Below are 9,723 nucleotides of genomic sequence, written 5' to 3' on the forward strand. Positions count from 1 at the left end.
TAGTTTAAAAAGATATTTATAATATTTAACAATACAATTCTATAGATTAAATGAAAATATTCTCATTTTAATTTAATTATCTTTTAAAAATATTTACTTTTATACTTCTAGATGTCTGTATCATCTAATAGAAGATACAATTTTCTAGTTTGTATTTATATTTCTGTTTTATTTTTAATTTTTATTTAAGAAATATTTTCTAAAACTGAAGTGGTATGACGGCGACCTTTCTCTATTAAGTTTATTTTTGTGTATATACATTCAAGGCCAAAAGCTAGGAAACACTTTTTATGAATTGACATTTTTGGAATTACTTGAAATATCTACAATTTTTTTTAATAATAATTCTTCAAATCCAATAACTGTTATTGGATCTGAAGAATTATTATTTATAGTTAAAAAATATGTTATTATGAATAGTTGAGTAAATAATCCAAAAAAATGTCAATTTTTTAAAAGTATTTCCTAACTTTTGATCTAGAGTGTATCTATATCTGGAATATATCTAATTAAATAATAAATTAAATAATAATTCTTACTAAAAACTAAATGAGAAGGGAATTTTTATTAAATATTACTATAACATAGATTAAATTTACATGACATCTAGATATTATCATCTATTTTTCTATTTAACAGATTTAAATGATTATTTTTTAATTTTATTCATAAATCTTATTTCTTGAAATTTAAGATATTTCATGAATAAACTGATGATAAAAACGAACGGTTTAAACGGAAATTAAAATTCCATTTTGAAAATGGAATTTTGAAAATTCCATCTTGTTTCGGTAACAGAAAGATCTGCATTGGCAAACTGCCAATGGAATCACGCAATTTACAACAGCAAATTCAACGCGGGAATGCAACGACGCGGTTGCAGCCCTTTACCGTCTAGGTCGATTTGTTTGTCAAAGGCATCGTTGCAGTCTTGATACATCAGAAGCGACGTTCCTGGAGAAAGAAACTTGGCGGTCAAAAGTAAAATTACACCCTTTTGCGTTTTTCCACCTTCGCTGGAAATTGGCTCCGGTAAACATTATTTTGGATATATCTAGAGTAGCATTCGATTGAGGAAAATTCAATATTTTCGTCGATCTTATCCAATACCGCCAGCGGAGAACTTTGAAATATCCTTTTATGGACGATTCGAATGACCTCTTCGCGGTCTAGAAAAGGGACGGAGAAGATTGTCAAAGAGCGTGTAAAGAGTTCTCTCTCGAGTCGCTATCACTATAGCGTCATGATAGCGTGACCCTCTATCTCTCTCTCTCTCTCTCTCTCTCTCTCTCTCTCTCTCTCTCTCTCTTTGTGAGATCTCTACTTCCTAATAAGGCCTTATTTACTCGATCACTTTGGTGAACTGTCTCTTTATTAGAATCTCGCGTATCTAAAAACGACATTCTTAATAAATTATTGTAGAATATTGTGGAATCGCGATCAGAGCGCAGCAGTATTTTGATGCGAACTTTTTACTTGACTATATGTGAATAAGAATTTTTTCCTCAACAACTGTAGCAACAACATTTCAAATACTGATATTATTTTATCATATTATATTAATTATTAGTGAGATTTATATATTCATACATTCATATATTTATATTTATTCATATATTTATATTTATATTTATGCCGATTATTATTTACTGTTGGTACAAATCACAGTATTAACGGTTTCTGTTTGACTAAAACATTGAAATAATTAACTCCAGATATTCAGAAAATATTTATTCACATATTTATACATGTTTATTCATATTTAAACATATTTAAAATTTATGTAATTTTTTATTAATAAAATATCACATATAGTGTTACTAATTATTATTAAAAACAATGTAACAAGATACTTTATATGAAGAACTTTTTAAAAGAATATCTTTTATTTTAAAAAGCAATTCATAATTTTATTGAATTATTTATTTATATCTTATTTTTGCTTTTATTATTTAAATGTCTCCGAGTATTCTTTTATTCAGATATATATTAAGGATATATTTTTCATTCAATTTCTGATAATATTAGCTATAGTTTCTTTTTCCATATTTGATCGAATTTATTTGAGATGCTTGACGTATGATAAATGTCTAAAGAATCTCGAATAAATAGTTATATCAAGAAATATTGTGGTGATGGAAAGATCATTGTCGTCACTTGCGATATATCTTTGTCTACACGCTATATATTATTTTTGTAAGGGGTGCGAATCTATTAAAGAATACATCTTTTTTTATTGACACAGAGGAATACATCAAACGTCAAGACGTATCTATCTATTTATACAGGTTTCAACAAGAAACATTTTTCTTTATAACAATGCTTAGAAAATGATTGTTCGTAGCGAAAATATTATCACACAATGTTTAAAATTCAGAATAAGATTTATTAATATTAAACATTATTTTCTTTTATTTGTTTTTATTTGTTTTTATTTAGGCAATTTTCAATAATAAATTATAAAAAACTGTTACGAATAAATTCCATTAATTCCATTATTTATTGCGTATGTCGAATTTATTATATTTGAGAAAATATATCAAACTTATACTATTTAAAAAAATGAAATTGTTCAAAACAATATTATTGTGGTTTACATTTCACCGTGATGGGAGGGTGGAAAATACGTAAGAGCTCTTACGTCAAGCCTCGATTACTGAAAATATGCGAGCAGAAAAGCTTTTTTTGTGCGCAAATACATTGGGCTTATAGAAGCTGAGCGAGAGAGAGAGAGAGATACGATAGTCGTTCAAGTAATCGGTTTGTCTATATTTTCGATTTTGTATTAATTCGATATCCAGTGTTGCGCGATAAATTCGTGACAATCGTGACGTACGAGAATCCGGAAGACATAGGAATCCATGCCAGCCAGCTTGCCAGCGTCAGTTTGCGAAGGCGAGTGTCGTTTTTCTTCGTCAAACAACTCAAACAAACAGAGGGAAGGTTCAATTGGATGGCATTATTTCTCGAACCGGGCCAAGATAACCCGGGGATCCAATAAAATGAGCTGAGCTCTACAGCCTCCGAACTCCCGTTCTGTCAGAGTTATCTACCATCAGAAAATTCGATTCATTTTTGTGAGCATTTTTCAGCTAAGTACTTCCGTCGTATATTCTGGCAACATTAAATGTCTTTTGTTCAACGAAAGGAAGATCGATATGTTCGATATACCTGTAAATTGTTTGGAATAAATAAAATTTTGTAAAATAAAACGGAAGACTGTTAGCTCTCAAAATTGAAGTAATGAAATAAGTTTTTTTATAATAATATTAATAATGTGTTGCATAAAAGAATGGTTATAATAACAGAGTTACATAAAAGAAATAAATAGTTACATACATACTTATGTAAGAGTCAAATAACAGACGGAATAAAAACGAGGTATCAGTAGTAAATAATAAAAATATTGTAAACATTTATTTACTAATTTTCCAGAAAACTAATAATTGAAAATTAGAAATTAAAATTAACGCAACAATTAATTTTAAACTAAAAAGATCGTTGAATTAATTCCATTTTCATCTAACAGATTTTAATCTCTATCTTCCAGGAGCTTTCAGTTAATATTAACTTTAATTTTACTTAACAAAATTTGAACTTGTTATCACGATGTTTCACGTTTAAACTTTATAAATGAGGAAAAGACGGTGAGGAAAAGACAGTATATAAATAAATTATCGTAGAGGGAAGGTCGTATTGCGTAATTTTCGAATAATGTCGCGCGCGCGTCAAATGTGATACGTATTAATAAACGAGCACAAGCCTATTTATGCTATGCAAATGTATATTTGCGCGTCAAGTTACGTCAAATTGCATTATGTCATACTCAGAACAAATCCGTTGAAATTATGATGAAACGGAGTATACCAATTTCCTCATCAGGCACCGTCGATAGTGATTTAAGTGAACAAGAAGGGCCTCACGCGCGTGTAATATCGTTCCTCATTAAGACACATTACATTAGCCATAAGCTGCTCCTGCTCCGGAAATTACCGTTTTGGGGGAAAGCCGAGATCTCACGTATAATACGCAATTTGTTTGCTGATCTCTCGCGTTAATGCGGATTACATTAGTGCCCTGGAGATCATTTAATCGCTTAATCATCGTTCACAAAAGCCTGCCTGCCGAAGAAGGAACTTTGTGCGACGCATACATAATAGCGAACATTTTCAGACCATCCGCGTTATGGTTTCTCGCGTCAGAGTTTCTTCTCGACGAATTTAGTTGGGAATGGAATATAATATTATATATGATATTATATATGATAAAACCAATGTATGTGTTACTAAAGCCAATGTAACAAAATATATTTCAAAAAACTATTATATATTACACGAAAAGAACCGATTCTGTTGAAATATGTAAAAATTTAGCTAGATATAGATCTGAAAATAATTTTGTTTAGATCAGCAAATAATTAGGATGCTCAAATTGGATGTTACGCGGAAAAGAAGGATTAACTATATATTAGGAATTAATATATAGTGGTGGTAGTTAAAACTGTCTTTAAAATAGGGACAGCTAATGTTGTTGATGTTTAAGCCAAAATTAGCTATTTGCACTTATATATTGTAGAAACTTATATATTGTAGAAATTTTTTCTGCTAGAGACATATGATGTTTAGCTGAATGCTACTTTACTGCAGAGCTTACATCTGACATCTTCTTAACTGCCTATACTAATATAATATACTAATATATTTTAATATACTAATATATTTTAAATTCCAGCTAATAAAGTTTCATACCACAGAGTGAATATTTTTTATCTATAATAGCTAGAGCTTAGCAATGCTAAGGCGGTAACTCTTAGCTAAGTTTGATTCAGCCATTGAAATTTAGATATTATTGCCAAGTCATTTTTTTTTTAATATACACGACTTACAATTAGTAATATCAATTAAATATCAGTTGCTGATTCAAACTTTGCTGTTATTGATAAAAGTTGGCTATAAAGATGAAATACATTTGCTGCCGACATTCAACTTTATTAGTTAAAATTAAAAGCGTATTTAATACGAGTAGCTAAGTAAGTAATAGCTATTCGTCACTATCTTAGCCGCGTAATCGAACATTCCATTCGCAATTGTTTCTGGGACATTGACGATTGCCATTTTATTCTAGCAGAAAATATTTTTCGCTGCAGCACCTAAATTTTAGCAGTTAATAAATTGAGCTTTGGCAGCAAAGACATTAGCTGTTCCTATTATAAGAACACATTTTAACTTAAAGCCACAGCTTTATTTTAACTGCGTTAAACTAATCTTTTCTTTGCATGTAAAATATGAAAATTTTGTGCAGCATTGTCATCAATTCTTAACTCTCTAGAGACGAGTATATTTACAATGTTCACTTTGAGGTTAAATTTGGGATAAATTTGTGGTTAATTTGGAACTTATATAGCTTATTTAACTAACAGATGGAATATATAATATTGAACATTGAAATGTAGTATTTTTATTTGCTATAAAGTCCGTATATTGATAAATGCATATCGATAAGTTCTTCATAATTACAAGATATTTTAGAGCAAAATTAGTAAAAAAAAATGTTTTCTTAAATAACGATGACGTCCCTAGAAGATTAAGCATTCTACATATTTATTTTTATGATTGACCAAAATTATTTTTATATTTTGATTTGTATCTAACAAGATTTTTAGATTATTTTACAGAAATCGTTCTTTCCATGTAGCATATTCTGAAAGATTTTTCAGATTTAATCATATAATTTTTCTGTGTTTATTCTTAAAATGACTGCAACATTTTTCTAAAATGTGACAATTTCAGATTCATTCTATATAACGGATAACATTCTAACGAGTAATGTGTTCCTATATTTTCTTACATAAAATTGTACTCATATATAGGTAGCTCTGCAGTTTGATGTTTTTATTTAAAATCAGCGAATGTTGCAGCGTTATCGGATATTGGGATGTGTAATATTACTGGTCATCTATATTTACACAATATATATTAGTATATAATTGATAATATTATATAGTACATTACGTAATATTGGTTTTCATCGAAACCAGCTTCACGGAATAGCCACATTACACATACACATCAATCTCGCGAGATTATTGAGGGAAATATGGTATCACGGCGCGTATAACACATGAATGCATGTTTTGTTGTAAATATCATCCCGATTCAAAATTTGCGAGCAATTGGAAAGCTTCCCGCGAATCCCTTTTAACTCTTAATTAAGCTTATTAAACTCGTCTGTTTGAGTAACACTCATCTTCGTGAACGCATAATCGCGATATGAGCTAGGGAATTAAGCTCTGTATGAGCGGCATCTCGTTTTCCTTTAGCAGTTTCGCGTTTGTCACTCACTTCATGATCAAAATCGTCGCTGTTGCTGTCATCGTCGTCTACTCTCGAAGCTATTTCCACTTTGACCCTTTGTTCTCCATTTCCCTCCGCGCTTTGAACTTTCCGGTATTGTAGCTTTGCGTACAAAACGTAGCGAAATAATTTAGTGAACGGAGAAAACATCCTTCTATCCGCGAAAATGAGATATTTTCTCTTCGCGGACAGACTTCCGAATTCGTTGGAAAATATCCCAAGTTGGCGCCACATTGTCCATGGCATTCTACTTTCATCACGCCAACAAACGATCGCGCTTAAAATCGAGCGTGGAAAAAAATTACGTCACACACATGCACTGTACACCAGTGGCATTTTCTCGCCCAAGGAATTTCGGTTAATTGGAGTCACCGTAATAGCGGTTGCACCATTATCGTCCGGGCCTATTTGTGGGTTTGGTAAAGCATACATGCGCGACGAATAATCTGCTCGCTGAAATATACGACCCTCATCAGCGTCGTCCTCGTTAAATCAATGATCGTTAAAAATCATAAAAAGATTTTATGTTTTCTACATACTAATAATATCTATTGTATTTCACATAAGAATGAGAAGATAATTTTGTCATGAAAGTTATTGTTATAAAAAGCCTCAGTACTATATATGATAGATAACATATTATAGGTGCATGCTATTTATTAATTAATAAATTAAAAAAGTTCAATATCATTTTTAAAATTATTAAAAATAAAAAATTGTTAAATAAATTTTAAATATTATATTGTATATATATTCTAAATTCACATATTATACATTTTTTAATTTAGAAGCTGTATTCTAAAATAAAATTTTTTAATTTCGTTTTTAAAACTTTTTCTAATTTGAATTTTACATGATTTTTTGTAATAGTGATTAAAGTATAAAATATGTGTACATATATTATACAGGGTATCCCTGCAAGTTTTTGCCAAGCGCTTTTGTGTAGATAGAGCGAACTAAACTGAGTCGGAAAGTTCTCTACCATTTTGTAATTTTTTCGCAATGGTTAATGAGATATTAATTACTAAAAATCCTTGAATATTAGTTTTTAATAACTTTTTACTCAAATATTCATTATCAACTTTACAGAAAAACAACGAGAGACAAAATTTGTATATTTTCTTCTCATAAAGTTCTGAGAATTTTTTCAGAATTTTTTAATATCGTATTTTTTCATGTTCAAAATAAGAAAATGTAGTAAAAAATTGATAAAAAATTTTGAAAAAATTTATAGAGTTCTATAAGAAGAAAACAAATTGATTTTTGTCTCTTACAGTTTTTCTGTAAAGTTGGTAGTATTTGAATAAAAAATTATTGAAGACTAATATTCGGTAATTTTTAGTAATTTATATCTTGTTAATGATTGCGAAAATTGCAAAATGGTAGAGAACTTTTCGACTTCGAGTTTAGTTCGCTCTATCTATACAAAAGCGTTTGGCAAAAACTTACAGAACATCCTGTATATAGAATATTTTTTCTTTTAAAAAAGAAATGTGGAGATGTTTAAAAATAAAAATATTATATGTCTATAATCTCTCAAAGAAATATTTAAAAATATATTTTAAGAAGAAATATGCTAAGTACTACTTTAGTTATCTACACTAGAAAAAAATCACATAATACACTTTTATAATTATTTTCAGAATTCTGTTCAATATAACTTTTTTTACGAAATTTAAGAGATATTTTTAGAAGTAAGACTACAGCCTCATCCGTATTGAATTTTTATTGTTGTCTATAACATGCCGTGTATAATAAATTAAAACAATTGCAACTTTAATAATTGTTGATCACGAACTAGGATTTTCAGAGAAGATGAAAAAATTGAGACTCGGCGCTCGTTAAAAATTTAAGGTAGAGTAAGTACTACTTCAGTTCCCACTACCATAGATCGACACAAACATGGCGCAGGTGCATAGCGGTACTGAGTATTGATACGAGTAATATAGTGAGATGTGTTCTCTTGAGAATATGCGTCTTTTACTGTTACCGTTGATCCATAAATTCATTATAAGTTGAAATTATCGAAAGGCTTGATTTAACAAGAACATAAGTTGAACAAAAAAAGTGGATACGTAATTCAGAAAAAAATTGAAATTGCTTACATTCACCGCTTCATGGATCAATTTTATGCCGATATGAGAGATACCCAAGCATTTTCATAACTTCGCGTTACAAGAATTAGGGCATGATAAACATCTCCGGATATCATCCGCTGCATTTGCATTTTTGCCAATGAACGACCTTGCGTCATTTTGTTCGAAGAGGACTTTTATCTTTGGTTACGATGAAACTAATGATAGCAAAAATTGCTCGGCTTTGCGCACGAATGCCAATATCGGCGTGTGAAAAATTTAAAAATTGCTCTGCATAAATTGCAGTTGATAATACGCAATGATATATAGGATGAGGCTGTTCGAGCGCTGTTCCATTATAATCACGCGATGAGTTTTCCAAAATAAAATAAAGAAAAAAATATAAAATAAAATAGTTGCGACAGAGAAGATGGGAACGATTTTGAAATGCTGTGTGAATTTTATTTAATAGAATTTTCCAAAGAAATTACCGCTTTTACGGTTGATTGACACATATTGAAAACTATTCATAGAAATGTATTTACTCATATTTTCCCATATTATTATGTATTTCAAAATCAGAATAAGACGATTGATCTGGAGAAAATGGAAAAATAGAAACTTCGAAAAGTTGCATGCGCTTGATTTCTGTGATATAGAATTTATGTCGTAAAAATTGTTTCTTGTCGGTTTAGGTCGATATATTGATTGATGGATACTTATAACTATTTGATTTGAAAAAGATTGCTCCCAATTGAAAATATCGATTTTGAAAGAGAATTATTGAAAACAAAATTCACAGAAGAATAGATGACATGCAATAAATATTATTTAAGAGAGAGAGAGAGAGAGAGAGAGAGAGAGAGAGAGAGAGAGAGAGAGAGAAAGAATTCATATTATACATTTTAAAATTTATAATTGAATGATTGAGTCTACTTGATGCTACGAATGCTTCAAAGCATTTTTTGATTGGTCAGTAAAATTAAATTTTTTCTTCCCATTTGTCAATCAAAAGTTTCGAAGCATTTGTAGCGTCAAGTGGACCGCATGAAACATATTCCTATGAAACATATTTGGTGCGTTTGAGGAGCACCATTAGCGTTACTTCTGTTATTCCATCTCCGTTTATTAGACGTAAAATAAGGATAGAATAACACAAATAGCGCTAATAGCGTCTTCTCGAATGTACCTATTCTGTACATTTCCAATATCTTTTATTTATACATATTATATATCTATATTATTATATGTATATATAATATGTATATATAACATATACACACACACACACACAC

The 9,723-nt window shown here is 29.8% G+C and overlaps 1 protein-coding gene across 1 annotated transcript in view; it reads right to left on the bottom strand.

Moving 5' to 3' along the window:
* Positions 1-9,723, bottom strand: part of LOC108693820 — a 72,096-nt gene that overhangs the window by 29,207 nt on the left and 33,166 nt on the right. The gene's annotated exons all lie outside the window — the stretch shown is intronic.

The sequence above is a fragment of the Atta colombica genome, unplaced genomic scaffold, assembly GCF_001594045.1.
Source record: "Atta colombica isolate Treedump-2 unplaced genomic scaffold, Acol1.0 scaffold11, whole genome shotgun sequence".
Lineage (NCBI taxonomy): Eukaryota > Metazoa > Arthropoda > Insecta > Hymenoptera > Formicidae > Atta > Atta colombica.